At 61.5% G+C, this 21,987-nt stretch overlaps 1 protein-coding gene across 1 annotated transcript in view; it reads left to right on the forward strand.

Moving 5' to 3' along the window:
• Positions 1 to 21,987, forward strand: part of ATP2A1 (ATPase sarcoplasmic/endoplasmic reticulum Ca2+ transporting 1) — a 126,526-nt gene that overhangs the window by 37,548 nt on the left and 66,991 nt on the right. The window lies entirely within an intron of this gene.

The raw sequence follows: 21,987 nt of genomic DNA on the forward strand, positions 1-21,987 counted from the left end.
CCTGCTTGTCTCAGGGGTCAGCCCGAACTGGTGCAGCAGGGCCTGTTTGACCCATTTGTAATCACCCGGATGCAGATTCTCCAGCTGGTTGACTTCCTGATCCAGCAAGGGGGGAGCTGGTCCGCTGGGGGATCCGGTGCAGCTCATAGGCCCGCTCAGAGGCACTAAGGAACCCATCCATGTCCCCCACGTTCTTACATTGGGTAGCACGAGCTTTTCAAAGCATCTAGCTGCCCTGGGCCCCCTGGGGTCCTCCCCGCTCACTGCAGCCAGGGCCCCTCGGCTTCTGCACTCCGCTATAGCCAGCTCATGCTGCTGCTGCCTCTCTCGGTCCTGTACCGCCAATTCCTTCATCCACAGCTCGATCTCCAGCCGCCGCAGCTCTGCCGGGATGGACCCCGCCATGGATGAACCGCTGCTGGCGGAGCGTGGCCTGGTGGCCACCACGTCTGTCTGGTGGACTCCACCCCCTCCGGTCTGAGGGCCTGAGACGCTCTCAGGGGGTGTCTGGCTGTTCCCCACTGGACCAGGATCCAGGCCCCTGGACGGGTCATTCTCTTCCAGCTGGGTAATCAGCTGGGCTTTGGTTGCTTTCCTCATGGGCAGGCCCCTCCCTCTGCACAAGGTCTGCCTTCAGGAGTGGGGTGCAGGCCATCGCCCTGCCGGTCCCCAGGGTGCAGAGTCACTGACCAAGTGCTGCAGCGCCCCACGGCTCCCAGGAATCACTTTGCTCTGCCTCCAGCCCGCCTGGATCTTGCAAGCCCCTTTCTTCTACTGCTCCCTGTCACCCGCAGCCGGAAGCTCTATCCGCGGGGTGCAGCGCATCCCACCTCTGACACCACTGTGACGGCACGTCGGGGACCTCCCTGATCCTGCACCCCCATAGCAGCCAGAACAGACTCCGCCAGCCAGTAGAACGGGGGGGGGGGGGGGTGGGATTATTGTTTCCCCAGGATACAGCCCAGCACAGACGTGATGTGGCTACAGGAGTCGGGGCCAGGATGCCTCAGACCCCTTGGGTTAGGGGGTCCATTGCCCCCTCAGCTTAGTCTGTTCCCTTCACGTTTCCCCGCCAGGACCTGCCTCGCCTCTCTTCCTTTGTCTCTCCCCGTGGGAAGAGTTTTGATAAGTGCTCAAGCTGGGCAAAGGTGTCTGGGCCAATCCACATGTGGGTGAGTCAGTGGGAATCACAAAGCGCAGCGCGGGGGACCCTGGATTACAGAGCAGACAGCCCCCCACTACGTCACAGCAGGTCTGAAAGAGTGGAAGAGAGCTGTGTCTCTGGCCATGGGATGGGAGGGGTGTAGCTCTGGGGTGTGTGCAGCTCTGGAGGAGGGGAAGGGGTCTGTGGCTGTGGGGTGGGAGGGGTGTAGCTCTGGGGTGTGTGCAGCTCTGGAGAAGGGGAAGGGGTCTGTGGCTGTGGGATAGGAGGGGTGTAGCTCTGGGGTGTGTGTAGCTCTGGAGGAGGGGAAAGGGTCTGTGGCTGTGGGATGGGAGGGGTGTAGCTCTGGAGTGTGTGCAGCTCTGGAGGAGGGGAAGGGGTCTGTGGCTGTGGGATGGGAGGGGTGTAGCTCTGGGGTGTGTGAAGCTCTGGAAGAGGGGAAGGGGTCTGTGGCTATGGGATGGGAGGGATGTAGCACTGCAGTGTGTGTAGCTCTGGAGAAGGGGAAGGAGTCTGTGGCTGTGGGGTGGAAGTGGTGTAGCTCTAGGGTGTGTGTAGCTATGGAGAAGGGGAAGGGGTCTGTGGCCGTGGGATGGGAGGGGTGTAGCTCTGCAGTGTGTGTAGCTCTGGAGAAGGGGAAGGAGTCTGTGGCTGTGGGGTGGAAGTGGTGTAGCTCTAGGGTGTGTGTAGCTATGGAGAATGGGAAGGGGTCTGTGGATGTGGGATGGGAGGGGTGTAGCTCTGGAGAAGGGGAAGGGGGTCTGTGGCCGTGGGGATGAGGGGTGTAGCTCTGGGGTGTGTGCAGCTCTGGAGGAGGAGAAGGGGTCTGTGGCCATAGGGTTGAGGGGTGTAGCTCTGGGGTGTGTGTAGCTCTGTAGGAGGGGAAGGGGTCTGTGGCCGTGGAATGGGAGGGGTGTAGCCCTGGGGTGTGTGTAACTCTGGAGGAGGGGAAGGGGTCTGTGGCTGTGGGATGGGAGGGGTGTAGCTCTGGGGTGTGTGCAGCTCTGGAGAAGGGGAAGGGGTCTGTGGCTGTGGGATGGGTGGGGTGTAGCTCTGCAGTGTGTGTAGCTCTGGAGAAGGGGAAGGGGGTCTGTGGCCGTGGGATTGAGGGGTGTAGCTCTGGGGTGTGTGCAGCTCTGGAGGAGGGGAAGGGGGCTGTGGGATGGGAGGAGTATATCTCTGGGGTGTGTGCAGCTCTGGAGGAGGGGAAGGGGGCTGTGGGATGGGAGGAGTGTAGCTCTGGGGTGTTTGCAGCTCTGGAGGAGGGGAAGGTGGTCTGTGGCCGTAGGGTTGAGGGGTGTAGCTCTGAGGTGTGTGCAGCTCTGGAGGAGGGGAAGTGGTCTGTGGCTGTGGGATGGGAGGGGTATAGGTCTGCGGTGTTTGCAGCTCTGGAGGAGGGGAAGGGGTCTGTGGCCGTAGAGTGGAGGGGTGTAGCTCTGGGGTGTGTGTAGCTCTGGAGGAGGGCAAGGGGTCTGTGGCTGTGGGATGGGAGGGGTGTAGCTCTGGGGTGTGTGTAGCTCTGGAGGAGGGGAAGGGGTCTGTGGCTGTGGGATGGGAGGGGTGTAGCTCTGGGGTGTGTGTAGCTCTGGAGTGTTTGCAGCTCTGGAGGAGGGGAAGGAGTCTGTGGCTGTGGGATGGAAGTGGTGTAGCTCTGGGGTGTGTGCAGCTCTGGAGGAGGGGAAGGGGTCTGTGGCTGTGGGGTGGGAGGGGTGTAGCTCTGCAGTGTGTGTAGCTCTGGAGAAGGGGAAGGAGTCTGTGCCTGTGGGGTGGAAGTGGTGTAGCTCTGGGGTGTGTGTAGCTATGGAGAAGGGGAAGGGGTCTGTGGCCGTGGGATGGGAGGGGTGTAACTCTGCATTGTGTGTAGCTCCGAAGAAGGGGAAGGGGTCTGTGGCTGTGGGATGGGAGGGGAGTAGGTCTGGGGTGTTTGCAGCTCTGGAGGAGGGGAAGGGGTCTGTGGCCGTGGGGTTAAGAGGTGTAGCTCTGGAGTGTGTGTAGCTCAGGAGGAGGGGAAGGGGTCTGTGCCTGTGGGATGGGAGGGGTGTAGCTCTGCAGTGTGTGTAGCTCTGGAGAAGGGGAAGGGGTCTGTGGCTGTGGGATGGGAGGGATGTAGCTCTGGAGTGTGTGTAGCTCTGGAGAAGGGGAAGGGGGTCTGTGGCCGTGGGATTGAGGGGTGTAGCTCTGGGGTGTGTGCAGCTCTGGAGGAGGGGAAGGGGGCTGTGGGATGGGAGGGGTGTAGCTCTGGGGTGTTTGCAGCTCTGGAGGAGGGGAAGGTGGTCTGTGGCCATAGGGTTGAGGGGTGTAGCTCTGAGGTGTGTGCAGCTCTGGAGGAGGGGAAGTGGTCTGTGGCTGTGGGATGGGAGGGGTGTAGGTCTGGGGTGTTTGCAGCTCTGGAGGAGGGGAAGGGGACTGTGGCCGTGGGGTGGAGGAGTGTAGCTCTGGGGTGTGTGTAGCTCTGGAGGAGGGCAAGGGGTCTGTGGCTGTGGGATGGGAGGGGTGTAGCTCTGGGGTGTGTGTAGCTCTGGAGGAGGGGAAGGGGTCTGTGGCTGTGGGATGGGAGGGGTGTAGCTCTGGGGTGTGTGTAGCTCTGGACTGTTTGCAGCTCTGGAGGAGGGGAAGGAGTCTGTGGCTGTGGGATGGAAGTGGTGTAGCTCTGGGGTGTGTGCAGCTCTGGAGGAGGGGAAGGGGTCTGTGGCTGTGGGATGGGAGGGGTGTAGCTCTGCAGTGTGTGTAGCTCTGGAGAAGGGGAAGGAGTCTGTGGCTGTGGGGTGTGCCTGGTGTAGCTCTGGGGTGTGTGCAGCTCTGGAGAAGTGGAAGGTGTCTGTGGCTGTGGGATGGAAGTGGTGTAGCTCTGGGGTGTGTGTAGCTATGGAGAAGGGGAAGGGGTCTGTGGCCGTGGGATGGGAGGGGTGTAGCTCTGCATTGTGTGTAGCTCCGAAGAAGGGGAAGAGGTCTGTGGCTGTGGGATGGGAGGGGTGTAGCTCTGGGGTGTTTGCAGCTCTGGAGGAGGGGAAGGTGGTCTGTGGCCATAGGGTTGAGGGGTGTAGCTCTGAGGTGTGTGCAGCTCTGGAGGAGGGGAAGTGGTCTGTGGCTGTGGGATGGGAGGGGTGTAGGTCTGGGGTGTTTGCAGCTCTGGAGGAGGAGAAGGGGTCTGTGGCAGTGGGGTTAAGAGGTGTAGCTCTGGGGTGTGTGTAGCTATGGAGAAGGGGAAGGGGTCTGTGGCCGTGGGATGGGAGGGGTGTAGCTCTGCAGTGTGTGTAGCTCTGGAGAAGGGGAAGGAGTCTGTGGCTGTGGGGTGGAAGTGGTGTAGCTCTAGGGTGTGTGTAGCTATGGAGAATGGGAAGGGGTCTGTGGATGTGGGATGGGAGGGGTGTAGCTCTGGAGAAGGGGAAGGGGGTCTGTGGCCGTGGGGATGAGGGGTGTAGCTCTGGGGTGTGTGCAGCTCTGGAGGAGGAGAAGGGGTCTGTGGCCATAGGGTTGAGGGGTGTAGCTCTGGGGTGTGTGTAGCTCTGTAGGAGGGGAAGGGGTCTGTGGCCGTGGAATGGGAGGGGTGTAGCCCTGGGGTGTGTGTAACTCTGGAGGAGGGGAAGGGGTCTGTGGCTGTGGGATGGGAGGGGTGTAGCTCTGGGGTGTGTGCAGCTCTGGAGAAGGGGAAGGGGTCTGTGGCTGTGGGATGGGAGGGGTGTAGCTCTGCAGTGTGTGTAGCTCTGGAGAAGGGGAAGGGGGTCTGTGGCCGTGGGATTGAGGGGTGTAGCTCTGGGGTGTGTGTAGCTCTGGAGAAGGGGAAGGGGGTCTGTGGCCATAGGGTTGAGGGGTGTAGCTCTGGGGTGTGTGTAGCTCTGTAGGAGGGGAAGGGGTCTGTGGCCGTGGAATGGGAGGGGTGTAGCCCTGGGGTGTGTGTAACTCTGGAGGAGGGGAAGGGGTCTGTGGCTGTGGGATGGGAGGGGTGTAGCTCTGGGGTGTGTGCAGCTCTGGAGAAGGGGAAGGGGTCTGTGGCTGTGGGATGGGAGGGGTGTAGCTCTGCAGTGTGTGTAGCTCTGGAGAAGGGGAAGGGGTCTGTGGCTGTGGGGTGGGAGGGGTGTCGCTCTGCAGTGTGTGTAGCTCTGGAGAAGGGGAAGGGGGTCTGTGGCCGTGGGATTGAGGGGTGTAGCTCTGGGGTGTGTGCAGCTCTGGAGGAGGGGAAGGGGGCTGTGGGATGGGAGGAGTATATCTCTGGGGTGTGTGCAGCTCTGGAGGAGGGGAAGGGGGCTGTGGGATGGGAGGAGTGTAGCTCTGGGGTGTTTGCAGCTCTGGAGGAGGGGAAGGTGGTCTGTGGCCGTAGGGTTGAGGGGTGTAGCTCTGAGGTGTGTGCAGCTCTGGAGGAGGGGAAGTGGTCTGTGGCTGTGGGATGGGAGGGGTATAGGTCTGCGGTGTTTGCAGCTCTGGAGGAGGGGAAGGGGTCTGTGGCCGTAGAGTGGAGGGGTGTAGCTCTGGGGTGTGTGTAGCTCTGGAGGAGGGCAAGGGGTCTGTGGCTGTGGGATGGGAGGGGTGTAGCTCTGGGGTGTGTGTAGCTCTGGAGGAGGGGAAGGGGTCTGTGGCTGTGGGATGGGAGGGGTGTAGCTCTGGGGTGTGTGTAGCTCTGGAGTGTTTGCAGCTCTGGAGGAGGGGAAGGAGTCTGTGGCTGTGGGATGGAAGTGGTGTAGCTCTGGGGTGTGTGCAGCTCTGGAGGAGGGGAAGGGGTCTGTGGCTGTGGGGTGGGAGGGGTGTAGCTCTGCAGTGTGTGTAGCTCTGGAGAAGGGGAAGGAGTCTGTGCCTGTGGGGTGGAAGTGGTGTAGCTCTGGGGTGTGTGTAGCTATGGAGAAGGGGAAGGGGTCTGTGGCCGTGGGATGGGAGGGGTGTAACTCTGCATTGTGTGTAGCTCCGAAGAAGGGGAAGGGGTCTGTGGCTGTGGGATGGGAGGGGAGTAGGTCTGGGGTGTTTGCAGCTCTGGAGGAGGGGAAGGGGTCTGTGGCCGTGGGGTTAAGAGGTGTAGCTCTGGAGTGTGTGTAGCTCAGGAGGAGGGGAAGGGGTCTGTGCCTGTGGGATGGGAGGGGTGTAGCTCTGCAGTGTGTGTAGCTCTGGAGAAGGGGAAGGGGTCTGTGGCTGTGGGATGGGAGGGATGTAGCTCTGGAGTGTGTGTAGCTCTGGAGAAGGGGAAGGGGGTCTGTGGCCGTGGGATTGAGGGGTGTAGCTCTGGGGTGTGTGCAGCTCTGGAGGAGGGGAAGGGGGCTGTGGGATGGGAGGGTTGTAGCTCTGGGGTGTTTGCAGCTCTGGAGGAGGGGAAGGTGGTCTGTGGCCATAGGGTTGAGGGGTGTAGCTCTGAGGTGTGTGCAGCTCTGGAGGAGGGGAAGTGGTCTGTGGCTGTGGGATGGGAGGGGTGTAGGTCTGGGGTGTTTGCAGCTCTGGAGGAGGGGAAGGGGACTGTGGCCGTGGGGTGGAGGAGTGTAGCTCTGGGGTGTGTGTAGCTCTGGAGGAGGGCAAGGGGTCTGTGGCTGTGGGATGGGAGGGGTGTAGCTCTGGGGTGTGTGTAGCTCTGGAGGAGGGGAAGGGGTCTGTGGCTGTGGGATGGGAGGGGTGTAGCTCTGGGGTGTGTGTAGCTCTGGACTGTTTGCAGCTCTGGAGGAGGGGAAGGAGTCTGTGGCTGTGGGATGGAAGTGGTGTAGCTCTGGGGTGTGTGCAGCTCTGGAGGAGGGGAAGGGGTCTGTGGCTGTGGGATGGGAGGGGTGTAGCTCTGCAGTGTGTGTAGCTCTGGAGAAGGGGAAGGAGTCTGTGGCTGTGGGGTGTGCCTGGTGTAGCTCTGGGGTGTGTGCAGCTATGGAGAAGGGGAAGGGGTCTGTGGCTGTGGGATGGAAGTGGTGTAGCTCTGGGGTGTGTGTAGCTATGGAGAAGGGGAAGGGGTCTGTGGCCGTGGGATGGGAGGGGTGTAGCTCTGCATTGTGTGTAGCTCCGAAGAAGGGGAAGAGGTCTGTGGCTGTGGGATGGGAGGGGTGTAGCTCTGGGGTGTTTGCAGCTCTGGAGGAGGGGAAGGTGGTCTGTGGCCATAGGGTTGAGGGGTGTAGCTCTGAGGTGTGTGCAGCTCTGGAGGAGGGGAAGTGGTCTGTGGCTGTGGGATGGGAGGGGTGTAGGTCTGGGGTGTTTGCAGCTCTGGAGGAGGAGAAGGGGTCTGTGGCAGTGGGGTTAAGAGGTGTAGCTCTGGGGTGTGTGTAGCTCTGGAGGACGGGAAGGGGTCTGTGGCTGTGGGATGGGAGGGGTGTAGCTCTGCAGTGTGTGCAGCTCTGGAGGAGGGGAAGGGGTCTGTGGCCGTGGGGTTGAGGGGTGTAGCACTGGAGTGTGTGCAGCTCTGGAGGAGGGGAAGTGGTCTGTGGCTGTGGGGTCGGAGTGGTGTAGCTCTGGGGTGTGTGCAGCTCTGGAGGAGGGGAAGGGGTCTGTGGCTGTGGGATGGGAGGGGTGTAGCTCTGGGGTGTGTGTAGCTCTGTAGGAGGGGATGGGGTCTGTGGCTGTGGGATGGAAGGGGTGTAGCTCTGCAGTGTGTGTAGCTCTGGAGAAGGGGAAGGGGTCTGTGGCTGTGAGGTGGGAGGGGTGTAGCTCTGGGGTGTGTGCAGCTGTGGGGGAGGGGAAGGGGTCTGTGGCTGTGGGGAGGGAGGGGTGTAGCTCTGGGGTGTGTGCAGCTATGGAGGAGGGGAAGGGGTCTGTGGTTGTGGGATGGGAGGGGTGTAGCTCTGGGCTGTGTGCAGCTCTGGAGGAGCGGAAGGGGTCTGTGGCTGTGGGGAGGGAGGTGTGTAGCTCTGGGGTGTGTGCAGCTCTGGAGGACGGGAAGGGGTCTGTGGTTGTGGGATGGGAGGGGTGTAGCTCTGCAGTGTGTGTAGCTCTGGAGAAGGGGAAGGGGTCTGTGGCTGTGGGGTTGGAGGGGTGTAGCTCTGCAGTCTGTGTAGCTCTGGAGCAGGGGAAGGGCTCTGTGGCTGTGGGTTGGGAGTGGTGGAGCTCTGGGGTGTGTGCAGCTCTTGAGGAGGGGAAGGGAGCTGTGGCTCTCTGGCCATGGAGTTGAGGGGGTGTAGCTCTTGCGTGTGTGCAGCTCTGGAGGAGGGGAAGGGGTCTGTGGCTGTGGGTTGGGAGTGGTGGAGCTCTGGGGTGTGTGTAGCTCTGGAGCAGGGGAAGGGCTCTGTGGCTGTGGGTTGGGAGTGGTGGAGCTCTGGGGTGTGTGCAGCTCTGGAGGAGGGGAAGGGGTCTGTGGCTGTGGGATGGGAGGGGTGTAGCTCTGCAGTGTGTGTAGCTCTGGAGAAGGGGAAGGAGTCTGTGGCTGTGGGGTGTGCCTGGTGTAGCTCTGGGGTGTGTGTAGCTCTGGAGTAGGGGAAGGGCTCTGTGGCTGTGGGTTGGGAGTGGTGGAGCTCTCGGGTGTGTGCAGCTCTGGAGGAGGGGAAGGGGTCTGTGGCTGTGGGATAGGAGGGGTGTAGCTCTGCAGTGTGTGTAGCTCTGGAAGAGGGGAAGGGGTCTGTGGCTGTGGGGTGGGAGGGGTGTCGCTCTGCAGTGTGTGTAGCTCTGGAGGAGGAGAAGGGGTCTGTGGCTGTGGGATGGGAGGGGTGTAGCTCTGCAGTGTGTGTAGCTCTGGAGGAGGGGAAGGGTTCTGTGGCTGTGGAATGGGAGGGGTGTAGCTCCGGGGTGTGTGCAGCTCTGGAGAAGGGGAAGGGGTCTGTGGCTGTGGGGTGGGAGGGGTGTAGCTCTGCCGTGTGTGTAGCTCTGGAGGCGGGGAAGGGGTCTGTGGCTGTGCGATGGGAGGGGTGTAGCTCTGGGGTGGGTGTAGCTCTGGGGTGTGTGTAGCTCTGGAGGAGGGGAAGGGGTCTGTGGCTGTGCGATGGGAGGGGTGGAGCTCTGCAGTGTGTGTAGCTCTGGAGGAGGGGAAGGGTTCTGTGGCTGTGGAATGGGAGGGGTGTAGCTCCGGGGTGTGTGCAGCTCTGGAGAAGGTGAAGGGGTCTGTGGCTGTGGGGTGGGAGGGGTGTAGCTCTGCCGTGTGTGTAGCTCTGGAGGCGGGGAAGGGGTCTGTGGCTGTGCGATGGGAGGGGTGGAGCTCTGGGGTGTGTGCAGCTCTGGAGGAGGGGAAGGGGTCTGTGGCTGTGCGATGGGAGGGGTGTAGCTCTGGGGTGGGTGTAGCTCTGGGGTGTGTGTAGCTCTGGAGGAGGGGAAGGGGTCTGTGGCTGTGCGATGGGAGTTGTGTAGCTCTGGGGTGTGTGCAGCTCTGGAGGAGGGGAAGGGGTCTGTGGCTATGGGATGGAAGGGGTGTAGCTCTGCAGTGTGTGTAGCTCTTGAGAAGGGGAAGGGGTCTGTGGCTGTGGGGTGGGAGGGGTGTAGCTCTGGGGTGTGTGCAGCTCTGGAGGAGGGGAAGGGGTCTGTGGCTGTGGGGTGGGAGGGGTGTAGCTCTGCAGTGTGTGCACCTCTGGAGGAGGGGAAGGGGTCTTTTCTGTGGGATGGGAGTGGTGTAGCTCTGCAGTGTGTGCAGCTCTGGAGGAGGGGAAGGGGTCTGTGGCTGTGGGATGGGAGGGGTGTAGCTCTGGCGTGTGTGCAGCTCTGGAGGAGGGGAAGGGGTCTGTGGCTGTGGGATGGTAGGGGTGTAGCTCTGCAGTGTGTGCAGCTCTGGAGGATGGGAAGGGGTCTTTGGCTGTGGGGTGGGAGGGGTGTAGCTCTGCAGTGTGTGTAGCTCTGGAGCAGGGGAAGGGGGCTGTGGGGTGGGAGTGGTGTAGCTCTGGGGTGTGTGCAGCTCTGGAGGAGGGGAAGGGAGCTGTCGCTCTCTGGTCATGGGGTTGAGGGGTGTAGCTCTGGGGGGTGTGCAGCTCTGGAGGAGGGGAAGGGGGCTGTGGGATGGGAGGAGTGTAGCTCTGGGGTGTTTGCAGCTCTGGAGGAGGGGAAGGTGGTCTGTGGCCGTAGGGTTGAGGGGTGTAGCTCTGAGTTGTGTGCAGCTCTGGAGGAGGGGAAGTGCTCTGTGGCTGTGGGATGGGAGGGGTGTAGGTCTGGGGTGTTTGCAGCTCTGGAGGAGGGGAAGGGGTCTGTGGCCGTGGAGTGGAGGGGTGTAGCTCTGGGGTGTGTGTAGCTCTGGAGCAGGGCAAGGGGTCTGTGGCTGTGGGATGGGAGGGGTGTAGCTCTGCAGTGTGTGTAGCTCTGGAGGAAGGGAAGGGGTCTGTGGCTGTGGGATGGAAGGGGTGTAGCTCTGGGGTGCGTGTAGCTCTGGAGGAGGGGAGGGGGTCTGTGGCTGTGGGGAGGGAGGGGTGTAGCTCTGGGGTCTGTGTAGCTCTGGAGGAGGGGAAGGGGTCTGTGGGGAGGGAGGGGTGTAGCTCTGGGGTGTGTGCAGCTCTGGAGGACGGGAAGGTGGTCTGTGGCCGTAGGGTTGACGGGTGTAGCTCTGGGGTGTGTGCAGCTCTGGAGGAGGGGAAGGTGGTCTGTGGCCCTAGGGTTGAGGGGTGTAGCTCTGAGGTGTGTGCAGCTCTGGAGGAGGGGAAGTGCTCTGTGGCTGTGGGATGGGAGGGGTGTAGGTCTGGGGTGTTTGCAGCTCTGGAGGAGGGGAAGGAGTCTGGCTGTGGAATGGAAGTGGTGTAGCTCTAGGGTGTGTGCAGCTCTGGAGGAGGGGAAGGGGTCTGTGGCTGTGGGATGGGAGGGGTGTAGCTCTGCAGTGTGTGTAGCTCTGGAGAAGGGGAAGGAGTCTGTGGCTGTGGGGTGTGCCTGGTGTAGCTCTGGGGTGTGTGCAGCTCTGGAGAAGTGGATGGTGTCTGTGGCTGTGGGGTGGAAGTGGTGTAGCTCTGGGGTGTGTGTAGCTATGGAGAAGGGGAAGGGGTCTGTGGCCGTGGGATGGGAGGGGTGTAACTCTGCATTGTGTGTAGCTCCGAAGAAGGGGAAGGGGTCTGTGGCTGTGGGATGGGAGGGGTGTAGGTCTGGGGTGTTTCCAGCTCTGGAGGAGGGGAAGGAGTCTGGCTGTGGAATGGAAGTGGTGTAGCTCTGGGGTGTGTGCAGCTCTGGAGGAGGGGAAGGGGTCTGTGGCTGTGGGATGGGAGGGGTGTAGCTCTGCAGTGTGTGTAGCTCTGGAGAAGGGGAAGGAGTCTGTGGCTGTGGGGTGTGCCTGGTGTAGCTCTGGGGTGTGTGCAGCTCTGGAGGAGGGGAAGGGGTCTGTGGCTGTGGGATGGGAGGGGTGTAGCTCTGCAGTGTGTGCAGCTCTGGAGGAGGGGAAGGGGTCTGTGGCCGTGGGGTTGAGGGGTGTAGCTCTGGAGTGTGTGCAGCTCTGGAGGAGGGGAAGTGGTCTGTGGCTGTGGGGTGGGAGTGGTGTAGCTCTGGGGTGTGTGCAGCTCTGGAGGAGGGGAAGGGGGCTGTGGGATCGGAGGGGTGTAGCTCTGGGGTGTGTGTAGCTCTGTAGGAGGGGATGCGGTCTGTGGCTGTGGGATGGGAGGGGTGTAGGTCTGGGGTGTGTGCAGCTCTGGAGGAGGGGAAGTGCTCTGTGGCTGTGGGATGGGAGGGGTGTAGGTCTGGGGTGTTTGCAGCTCTGGAGGAGGGGAAGGGGTCTGTGGCCGTGGAGTGTAGGGGTGTAGCTCTGGGGTGTGTGTAGCTCTGGAGCAGGGCAAGGGGTCTGTGGCTGTGGGATGGGAGGGGTGTAGCTCTGGGGTGTGTGTAGCTCTGGAGTAAGGGAAGGGGTCTGTGGCCGTAGGATGGGAGGGGTGTAACTCTGCATTGTGTGTAGCTCCGAAGAAGGGGAAGGGGTCTGTGGCTGTGGGATGGGAGGGGAGTAGGTCTGGGGTGTTTGCAGCTCTGGAGGAGGGGAAGGGGTCTGTGGCCGTGGGGTTAAGAGTTGTATCTCTGGGGTGTGTGTAGCTCTGGAGGAGGGGAAGGGGTCTGTGGCTGTGGGATGGGAGGGGTGTAGCTCTGCAGTGTGTGCAGCTCTGGAGGAGGGGAAGGGGTCTGCGACCGTGGGGTTGAGGGGTGTAGCTCTGGAGTGTGTGCAGCTCTGGAGGAGGGGAAGGGGGCTGTGGGATCGGAGGCGTGTAGCTCTGGGGTGTGTGTAGCTCTGTAGGAGGGGATGGGGTCTGTGGTTGTGGGATGGGAGGGGTGTAGCTCTGGGCTGTGTGCAGTTCTGGTGGAGGGGAAGGGGTCTGTGGCTGTGGGGAGGGAGGAGTGTAGCTCTGCAGTGTGCGTAGCTCTGGAGAAGGGGAAGGGGTCTGTGGCTGTGGGATTGGAGGGGTGTAGCTCTGCAGTGTGTGTAGCTCTGGAGCAGGGGAAGGGGTCTGTGGCTGTGGGTTGCGAGTGGTGGAGCTCTGGGGTGCGTGCAGCTCTTGAGGAGGGGAAGAGAGCTGTGGCTCTCTGGCCATGGAGTTGAAGGGGTGTAGCTCTCGGGTGTGTGCAGCTCTGGAGGAGGGGAAGGAGTCTGTGGCTGTGGGATAGGAGGGGTGTAGCTCTGCAGTGTGTGTAGCTCTGGAGGAGGGGAATGGTTCTGTGGCTGTGGGATGGGAGGGGTGTAGCTCCTGGGTGTGTGCAGCTCTGGAGAAGGGGAAGGGGTCTGTGGCTGTGGAATGGGAGGGGTGTAGCTCTGGGGTGTGTGCAGCTCTGGAGCAGGGGAAAGGGTCTGTGGCTGTGCGATGGGAGGGGTGTAGCTCTGGGGTGGGTGTAGCTCTGGGGTGTGTGTAGCTCTGGAGGAGGGGAAGGGGTCTGTGGCTGTTGGGTGGGAGGGGTGTAGCTCTGCAGTGTGTGCAGCTCTTGAGAAGGGGAAGGGGTCTGTGGCTGTCGGGTGGGAGTGGTGTAGCTCTGGGGTGTGTGCAGCTCTGGAGGAGGGGAAGGGGTCTGTGGTCATGGGGTTGAGGGGTGTAGCTCTGGGGTGTGTGCAGCTCTGGAGGAGGGGAAGGGGTCTGTGGCTGTGAGGTGGGAGGGGTGTAGCTCTGCAGTGTGTGCAGCTCTGGAGGAGGGGAAAGGGTCTGTGGCTGTGGGATGGGAGGGGTGTAGCTCTGGGGTGTGTGCAGCTCTGGAGGAGGGGAAGGGGTCTGTGGCTGTGGCATGGTAGAGGTGTAGCTCTGCAGTGTGTGTAGCTCTGGAGAAGGGGTAGGGGTCTATGGCTGTGGAATGGGAGGGGTGTAGCTCCTGGGTGTGTGCAGCTCTGGAGAAGGGGAAGGGGTCTGTGGCTGTGGAATGGGAGGGGTGTAGCTCTGGGGTGTGTGCAGCTCTGGAGCAGGGGAAGGGGTCTGTGGCTGTGCGATGTGAGGGGTGTAGCTCTGGGGTGTGTGCAGCTCTGGAGGAGGGGAAGGGGTCTGTGGCTGTGGGGTGGGAGGGGTGTAGCTCTGCAGTGTGTGCAGCTCTTGAGAAGGGGAAGGGGTCTGTGGCTGTGGGGTGGGAGTGGTGTAGCTCTGGGGTGTGTGCAGCTCTGGAGGAGGGGAAGGGGTCTGTGGTCATGGGGTTGAGGGGTGTAGCTCTGGGGTGTGTGCAGCTCTGGAGGAGGGGAAGGGGTCTGTGGCTGTGAGGTGGGAGGGGTGTAGCTCTGCAGTGTGTGCAGCTCTGGAGGAGGGGAAAGGGTCTGTGGCTGTGGGATGGGAGGGGTGTAGCTCTGGGGTGTGTGCAGCTCTGGAGGAGGGGAAGGGGTCTGTGGCTGTGGGATGGTAGGGGTGTAGCTCTGCAGTGTGTGTAGCTCTGGAGAAGGGGTAGGGGTCTGTGGCTGTGGGGTGGGAGGGGTGTTGCTCTGCAGTGTGTGCAGCTCTGGAGGATGGGAAGGGGTCTTTGGCTGTGGGGTGGGAGGGGTGTAGCTCTGCAGTGTGTGTAGCTCTGGAGCAGGGGAAGGGGCTGTGGGGTGGGAGTGGTGTAGCTCTGGGGTGTTTGCAGCTCTGGAGGAGGGGAAGGGAGCTGTCGCTCTCTGGTCATGGGGTTGAGGGGTGTAGCTCTGGGGGGTGTGCAGCTCTGGAGGAGGGGAAGGGGTCTGTGACTCTGGGATGGAAGGGGTGTAGCTCTGCAGTGTGTGTAGCTCTGGGGAAGGGGTCTGTGGCTGTGGGATGGGAGGGGTGTAGCTCTGGGGTGTGTGTAGCTCTGGAGGAGGCGAAGGGGTCTGTGGCTGTGGGATGGGAGGGCTGTAGCTCTGGGGCGTGTGTAGCTCTGCGGTGTGTGTAGCTCTGGAGGAGGGGAAGGGGTCTGTGGCTGTGCGATGGGAGGGGTGTAGCTCTGGGGTGTGTGCAGCTCTGGAGGAGGGGAAGGGGTCTGTGGCTGTGGGGTGGGAGTGGTGTAGCTCTGCAGTGTGTGTAGTTCTGGAGAAGGGGAAGGAGTCTCTGGCTGTGGGGTGGGAGTGGTTTAGCTCTGCAGTGTGTGTAGCTCTGGAGTAGGGGAAGGGGTCTGTGGCTGTGGGGAGGGAGGGGTGTAGCTCTGCAGTCTGTGCAGCTCTGGAGGAGGGGAAGGGGTCTGTGGCTGTGGGGTGGGAGTGGTGTAGCTCTGCAGTGTGTGTAGCTCTGGAGTAGGGGAAGGGGTCTGTGGCTGTGGGGAGGGAGGGGTGTAGCTCTGCAGTGTGTGTAGCTGTGGAGGAGGGGAAGGGGTCTGTGGCTGTGCGATGGGAGGGGTGTAGCTCTGGGGTGTGTGTAGCTCTGGGGTGTGTGTAGCTCTGGAGGAGGGGAAGGGGTCTGTGGCTGTGGGGTGGGAGTGGTGTAGCTCTGCAGTGTGTGTAGCTCTGGAGTAGGGGAAGGGGTCTGTGGCTGTGGGGAGGGAGGGGTGTAGCTCTGCAGTGTGTGTAGCTGTGGAGGAGGGGAAGGGGTCTGTGGCTGTGCGATGGGAGGGGTGTAGCTCTGGGGTGTGTGTAGCTCTGGGGTGTGTGTAGCTCTGGAGGAGGGGAAGGGGTCTGTGGCTGTGGGATGGGAGGGGTGTAGCTCTGGAGTGTGTGTAGCTCTGGAGGAGGGGAAGGGGTCTGTGGCTGTGCGATGGGAGGGGTGTAGCTCTGGGGTGTGTGCAACTCTGGAGGAGGGGAAGGGGTCTGTGGCTGTGGGGTGGGAGTGGTGTAGATCTGCAGTGTGTGTAGCTCTGGAGAAGGGGAAGGGGTCTCTGGCTGTGGGGTGGGAGTGGTGTAGCTCTGCAGTGTTTGTAGCTCTGGAGAAGGGGAAGGGGTCTGTTGCTGTGGGGTGGGAGTGGTGTAGCTCTGCAGTGTGTGTAGCTCTGGAGAAGGGGAAGGGGTCTCTGGCTGTGGGGTGGGAGTGGTGTAGCTCTGGGGTGTGTGCAGCTCTGGAGGAGGGGAAGGGGTCTGTGGCTGTGGGGTGGGAGGGGTGTAGCTCTGCAGTGTGTGTAGCTCTGGAGGATGGGAAGGGGTCTATGGCTGTGGGGTGGGAGTGGTGTAGCTCTGCAGTGTGTGTACCTCTGGAGAAGGGGAAGGGGTCTGTGGCTGTGGGGTGGGAGGGGTGTTGCTCTGGGGTGTGTGTAGCTCTGGAGGAGGGGAAGGGGTCTGTGGCTGTGGGGTGGGAGTGGTGTAGCTCTGCAGTGTGTGTAGCTCTGGAGAAGGGGAAGGGGTCTGTGGCTGTGGGGTGGGAGTGGTGTAGCTCTGGAGAAGGGGAAGGGGTCTGTGGCTGTGGGGTGGGAGGGGTGTTGCTCTGGGGTGTGTGTAGCTCTGGAGGAGGGGAAGGGGTCTGTGGCTGTGGGATGGGAGGGGTGTTGCTCTGGGGTGTGTGTAGCTCTGGAGAAGGGGAAGGGGTCTGTGGCTGTGGGGTGGGAGTGGTGTAGCTCTGCAGTGTGTGTAGCTCTGGAGAAGGGGAAGGGGTCTTTGGCTGTGGGGTGGGAGTGGTGTAGCTCTGGAGAAGGGGAAGGGGTCTGTGGCTGTGGGGTGGGAGGGGTGTTGCTCTGGGGTGTGTGTAGCTCTGGAGGAGGGGAAGGGGTCTGTGGCTGTGGGATGGGAGGGGTGTTGCTCTGGGGTGTGTGTAGCTCTGGAGAAGGGGAAGGGGTCTGTGGCTGTGGGGTGGGAGTGGTGTTGCTCTGGGGTGTGTGTAGCTCTGGAGAAGGGGAAGGGGTCTGTGGCTGTGGGGTGGGAGTGGTGTAGCTCTGGAGGAGGGGAAGGGAGCTGTCGCTCTCTGGCCGTGGGGTTGAGGGGTGTAGCTCTGGGTTGTGTGCAGCTATGGAAGAGGGGAGGGGCATGCGGCGTAGTGGGGGGGTGTCTGCTCTGAATCCCGGGGTCCCCCTGCACTGTGAGGTGTGATTCCCATTGACTTGCCCAATGTTGTGCTGCAGCGTCAGTACCTTGCTGGTTACTATGCTTGGGCGCTGGGCGGTGGGGACCCCGCTGGCCGAGTCTGTAGCAGGGCCCAGCAAGAGGGACCTCAGGACAGTGGCCAAACCGGTTCTACGTGTTAAGGGAGGAGAGGGGGCAAAGGGCGTGTGCTGGGGGAAGGGTCAGTCTGGGGCTGGAATCATGAAGGAAGCAGTCTAAGGAGGGGCTGGAATCTAGGGGCCCAGGGACCCCCCCTCAAGGGATCTGAGGCATCCTGGCCCCGACTCCTGTAGACACATCGGCTACGTCTACACTGGCAGGATTTTCCAGAAATGCTTTTAATGGAGAAGTTTTTCCGTTAAAGCATTTGCGGAAAAGCGCGTCTAGATTGGCAGGACGCTTTTCTGCAAAAGCACTTTTTACGGAAAAGCGTCCGTGCCAATCTAGACGCAGTTTTGCGCAAGAAAGCCCCGCCCACCATTTTCGCCATCGGGGCGTTTTTGTGCAAAACAATACCTTGTTGTCTGCACTGGCCCTCTTGCACAAAAGCATTTGCGCGAGAGGGCTTTTGCCCGACCGGGAGCAGCATAGCCTTTCCGCAAGAAGCACTGATTTCAGACAGTAGGAAGTCAGTGTTCGTGCAGAAATTCAAGCGGCCAGTGTAGACAGCTGGCAAGTTTTTCCGTAAAAGCAGTTGCTTTTGCGGAAAAACTTGCCAGTCTAGATGCAGCCATCATGTCTGTGCTGGGCTGTATCCAGGAGAAGCAATAAACCCCGTCTACTCTATCGGCTGACAGAGTCTGTTCTTGCTGCTGCAGGGATGGGGGTACCCCGACTGCGTCATCACAGGGGGTTGTGGCTCTCTGGTTGTGGTGTTGGAGGGGTGTAGGTCTGTGTTGTGTGTACGTCTGGAGGAGGGGAAGGGGGCTGTGGCTGTGTGATGGGATTGGGGGATAGTGCTGGGGTGTGCACAGCTGTGGAGGATGGCAAGCAGGCTGTGCCTTACTGGCCATTGAATGGGAGGAGTGTTGCTCTGGGCAGTGTCTCTCTGACTGTGGGATGGGAGAGGTGTAGCTCTGGAGGAAGGGAAGGGGGCTGTGTCTCTGACCCTTCAGTTGGAGGGGTGTAGCTCTGGAGGAGGGGAAGGGGGCATTGACTCTCTGGCCATGGTTTTGGAGGTGTGCAGCTCTGCTGTATGTGTAGCTCTGGAAGTGGACAAGGGGGCTATGACTCTCTGGCCATGGTTTGGGAGGGGTGTTGCTCTGGGGTGTGTGTAGCTCTTGAGAAGGGGATGGAGGCTGTGGCTTTTTGGCCGTGGGGTGTGTGATGATGAGTCGGGAAGCCCCCGGCCCTGCACTCCCATACGCGGCCAGTTGAGTAGAAGGTTTTTGTTGCTTCTCAGAGATACAGCATAGTGTAGGATCAGTGCTGACACAGAAGCCAGGACAGGAGCCTTATTCCTCTTTGGGGGAAGGGGTTTCCCTCATCCTCATTCCCCTAGCCCAGCCGACACTAACCCAACTCCGCTGGCCCTACCTCCTAGCCTGGGGACAGTCCCCGCCTCTCTTCCTTTGTCCCTTTCTCTGGGAACAGGGTTGTTACCTGCTCCAGCTGGGACTTAGATGTCTACAGCCAAAACACAAGTTGGGTGAGTCATTGGGAATCATACATCACACAATACAGCCGTCAGGAACTCTGGGTTACAAAGTAGACAGCACCCGACTACGTCACAGGGTGGGAGGTTGTAGCTCTGGGATGGGAGCAGATCTGAAAGAGGGGGAAGGGGATGTGGCTCTCTGTCCGTGGGATTGGAGGGGTGTAGTTCTGGGGTGTGTGTAGCTATGGAAGAGGGGAATGGGTGTGGCGCTCTAGCTGTGATGTGGGAGGTTGTAGCCCTATGATGTGTGTTGCTCTGGAAGAGGAAAAGGGGGCTGTAGCTCTCAGTCCGTGGGATGGGAGGGGTGTAGCTCTGAAAGAGGAGAAGGGGATTGTGGCTCTCTGGCTGAGGGTTTCAATGGGTGTAGCTCTGGGGTGTGCGTAGCTATGGAAGAGGGAAAGGGGGCTGTGGCTCTCAGTCCGTGGGATGGGAGGGGTGTAGCACTGAAAGAGGAGAAGGGGATTGTAGCTCTCTGGCTGAGGGTTTCAATGGGTGTAGCTCTGGAGTGTGCGTAGCTATGGAAGAGGGGAAGGGTGTGGCTATTTACCCTGGGATGGGTGCAGTTCTGAAAGACGGGAAGGGAGCTGTGACTCTCTGGCCGTGGGATGGGAGGGGTGTAATTCTGGGTGGGGTGTAGCTCTCGAGGAGGGAAAGGGGGCATTGGCTCTCTGGCCATGGGGTTGGATGGGTGTAGCTCTGCGGTATGTGTAGCTCTAGAAGAGGGGAAGGAGGCTGTTTCTGGCCATGGGGTGGAGAAGGTATAGCTATGGAAGAGGGGAACAGTGCCGTGGCTCTCTGACCATGGGTTAGGAGAGGTGTAGTTCTGGGGTGTGTGTAGCTCTGGAGGAGATGATGGAGGCTGTGGCTCTCTTGCTGTGGGATGGGAGGGTTGTAACTCTGGGGTGTGTTTAGGTCTGGAGGAGTGGAAGGGGGTTGTCTCTCTCTGGCCATTGAGTGGGAGGGGTGTAACTCTGGGATGTGTGTAGCTCTGGAGGAGGTGAAGAGGGCTGTGGCGCCGCCTTTAAATCCCCGTTAGCGCGGACTCCACGCGGCACGGAGTAGGTAGTTCAAATTAGTCTTCATAGAATCATAGAATCATAGGACTGGAAGGGACCTCGAGAGGTCATCGAGTCCAGCCCCCCGCCCTCAAGGCAGGATCAAGCTCCGTCTACACCATCCCTGACAGATGTCTATCTAACCTGTTCTTAAATATCTCCAGAGAGGGAGATTCCACCACCTCCCTTGGCAATTTATTCCAATATTTGACCACCCTGACAGTTAGGAATTTTTTCCTAATGTCCAATCTAAACCTCCCCTGCTGCACTTTAAGCCCATTACTCCTTGGCCTGTCCTCAGAAACCAAGAGGAACAAATTTTCGCCTTCCTCCTTGTGACACCCTTTTAGATATTTAAAAACCGCTATCATGTCCCCCCTTAATCTTCTTTTTTCCAAACTAAACAAGCCCAGTTCATGAAGCCTGGCTTCATAGGTCATGTTCTCTAGACCTTTAATCATTCTTGTCGCTTGGAATGAGGTGTACCGGTAGTTCGAATTAGAAAACCTAATATGAACTACTTACTCCGTGCTGCATGTAGCCGCAGGCACAGAGTCTGCACTAACGGGGATTTAAAAATGGTGGCGCCCGGCAAGATGCAAATGAAACCCGGGATATTTAAATCCCGGGCTTCATTTGCAACTTTGAATGACTACAAAGTTGAACTAGGGTGGTAGTGTAGACATACCCGAGGAGGGGAAGGGGGCTGTGGCTCTCTGGCCGTGGGGTGGGAGGGTGTAGGTCTGGAGGACGGGAAGGGGGCTGTGGCTCTCTGGCCGTGGGGTGGGAGGGTGTAGCTCTGGAGGAGGGGAAGGAGACTGTGGCTCTCTGGCCGTGGGGTGGGAGGGTGTAGGTCTGGAGTAGGGGAAGGGGACTGTGGGGGGGGGAGGGTGCAGCTCTGGAGGAGGGGAAGGGGGCTGTGGCTCTCTGGCCGTGGGGTGGGAGGGTGTAGGTCTGGAGGAGGGGAAGGGGGCTGTGGCTCTCTGGCCGTGGGGTGGGAGGGTGTAGCTCTGGAGGAGGGGAAGGGGGCCGTGGGGTGGGAGGGTGTAACTCTGGAGGAGGGGAAGGGGGCTGTGGCTCTCTGGCCATGGGGGGTGTAGGTCTGGAGGAGGGGAAGGGGGCTGTGGCTCTCTGGCCGTGGGGTGGGAGGGTGCAGCTCTGGAGGAGGGGAAGGGGGTCACGGGGTGGGAGGGTGTAACTCCGGAGGCGGGGAATGGGGCTGTGGCTCTCTGGCCGTGGGGTGGGAGGGTGCAGCTCTGGAGGAGGGGAAGGGGGCCGTGGGGTGGGAGGGTGTAACTCTGGAGGAGGCGAAGGGGGCTGTGGCTCTCTGGCTGTGGGGTGGGAAGGTGCAGCTCTGGAGGAGGGGAAAGGGGCCGTGGAGTGGGAGGGTGTAGGTCTGGAGGAGGGGAAGGGGGCTGTGGCTCTCTGGCCGTGGGGTGGGAGGGTGTAGCTCTGGAGGAGGGGAAGGAGACTGTGGCTCTCTGGCCGTGGGGTGGGAGGGTGTAGGTCTGGAGTAGGGGAAGGGGACTGTGGGGGGGGGAGGGTGCAGCTCTGGAGGAGGGGAAGGGGGCTGTGGCTCTCTGGCCGTGGGGTGGGAGGGTGTAGGTCTGGAGGAGGGGAAGGGGGCTGTGGCTCTCTGGCCGTGGGGTGGGAGGGTGTAGCTCTGGAGGAGGGGAAGGGGGCCGTGGGGTGGGAGGGTGTAACTCTGGAGGAGGGGAAGGGGGCTGTGGCTCTCTGGCCATGGGGGGTGTAGGTCTGGAGGAGGGGAAGGGGGCTGTGGCTCTCTGGCCGTGGGGTGGGAGGGTGCAGCTCTGGAGGAGGGGAAGGGGGTCACGGGGTGGGAGGGTGTAACTCCGGAGGCGGGGAATGGGGCTGTGGCTCTCTGGCCGTGGGGTGGGAGGGTGCAGCTCTGGAGGAGGGGAAGGGGGCCGTGGGGTGGGAGGGTGTAACTCTGGAGGAGGCGAAGGGGGCTGTGGCTCTCTGGCTGTGGGGTGGGAAGGTGCAGCTCTGGAGGAGGGGAAAGGGGCCGTGGAGTGGGAGGGTGTAGGTCTGGAGGAGGGGAAGGGGGCTGTGGCTCTCTGGCCGTGGGGTGGGAGGGTGCAGCTCTGGAGGAGGGGAAGGGGGCCGTGGAGTGGGAGGGTGTAGGTCTGGAGGAGAAGAAGGGGACTGTGGCTCTCTGGCCATGGGATGGGAGGGTGTAGGTCTGGAGGAGAAGAAGGGGGCTGTGTAGCTCTGGGGGAGGGGAAGGAGACTGTGGCTCTCTGTCCGTGGGATGGGAGGGTGTAACTCTGGAGGAGGAGAAGGGGGCTGTGGCTCTCTGGCCGTGGGGTGGGAGGGTGCAGCTCTGGAGGAGGGGAAGGGGGCCGTGGGGTGGGAGGGTGTAACTCTGGAGGAGGGGAAGGGGGCTGTGGCTCTCTGGCCGTGGGGTGGGAGGGTGCAGCTCTGGAGGAGGGGAAGGGGGCCGTGGGGTGGGAGGCTGCAGCTCTGGAGGAGGCGAAGGGGGCTGTGGCTCTCTGGCCGTGGGGTGGGAGGGTGCAGCTCTGGAGGAGGGGAAGGGGGCCGTGGAGTGGGAGGGTGTAGGTCTGGAGGAGAAGAAGGGGACTGTGGCTCTCTGGCCATGGGATGGGAGGGTGTAGGTCTGGAGGAGAAGAAGGGGGCTGTGTAGCTCTGGGGGAGGGGAAGGAGACTGTGGCTCTCTGTCCGTGGGATGGGAGGGTGCAGCTCTGGAGGAGGGGAAGGGGGCCGTGGGGTGGGAGGGTGTAACTCTGGAGGAGGAGAAGGGGGCTGTGGCTCTCTGGCCGTGGGGTGGGAGGGTGCAGCTCTGGAGGAGGGGAAGGGGGCCGTGGGGTGGGAGGGTGCAGCTCTGGAGGAGGCGAAGGGGGCTGTGGCTCTCTGCCCGTGGGGTGGGAGGGTGTGGCTC

The sequence above is a fragment of the Pelodiscus sinensis genome, chromosome 5 (assembly GCF_052426305.1).
Source record: "Pelodiscus sinensis isolate ZL-2025 chromosome 5, ASM5242630v1, whole genome shotgun sequence".
Taxonomy (NCBI): Eukaryota; Metazoa; Chordata; order Testudines; family Trionychidae; genus Pelodiscus; species Pelodiscus sinensis.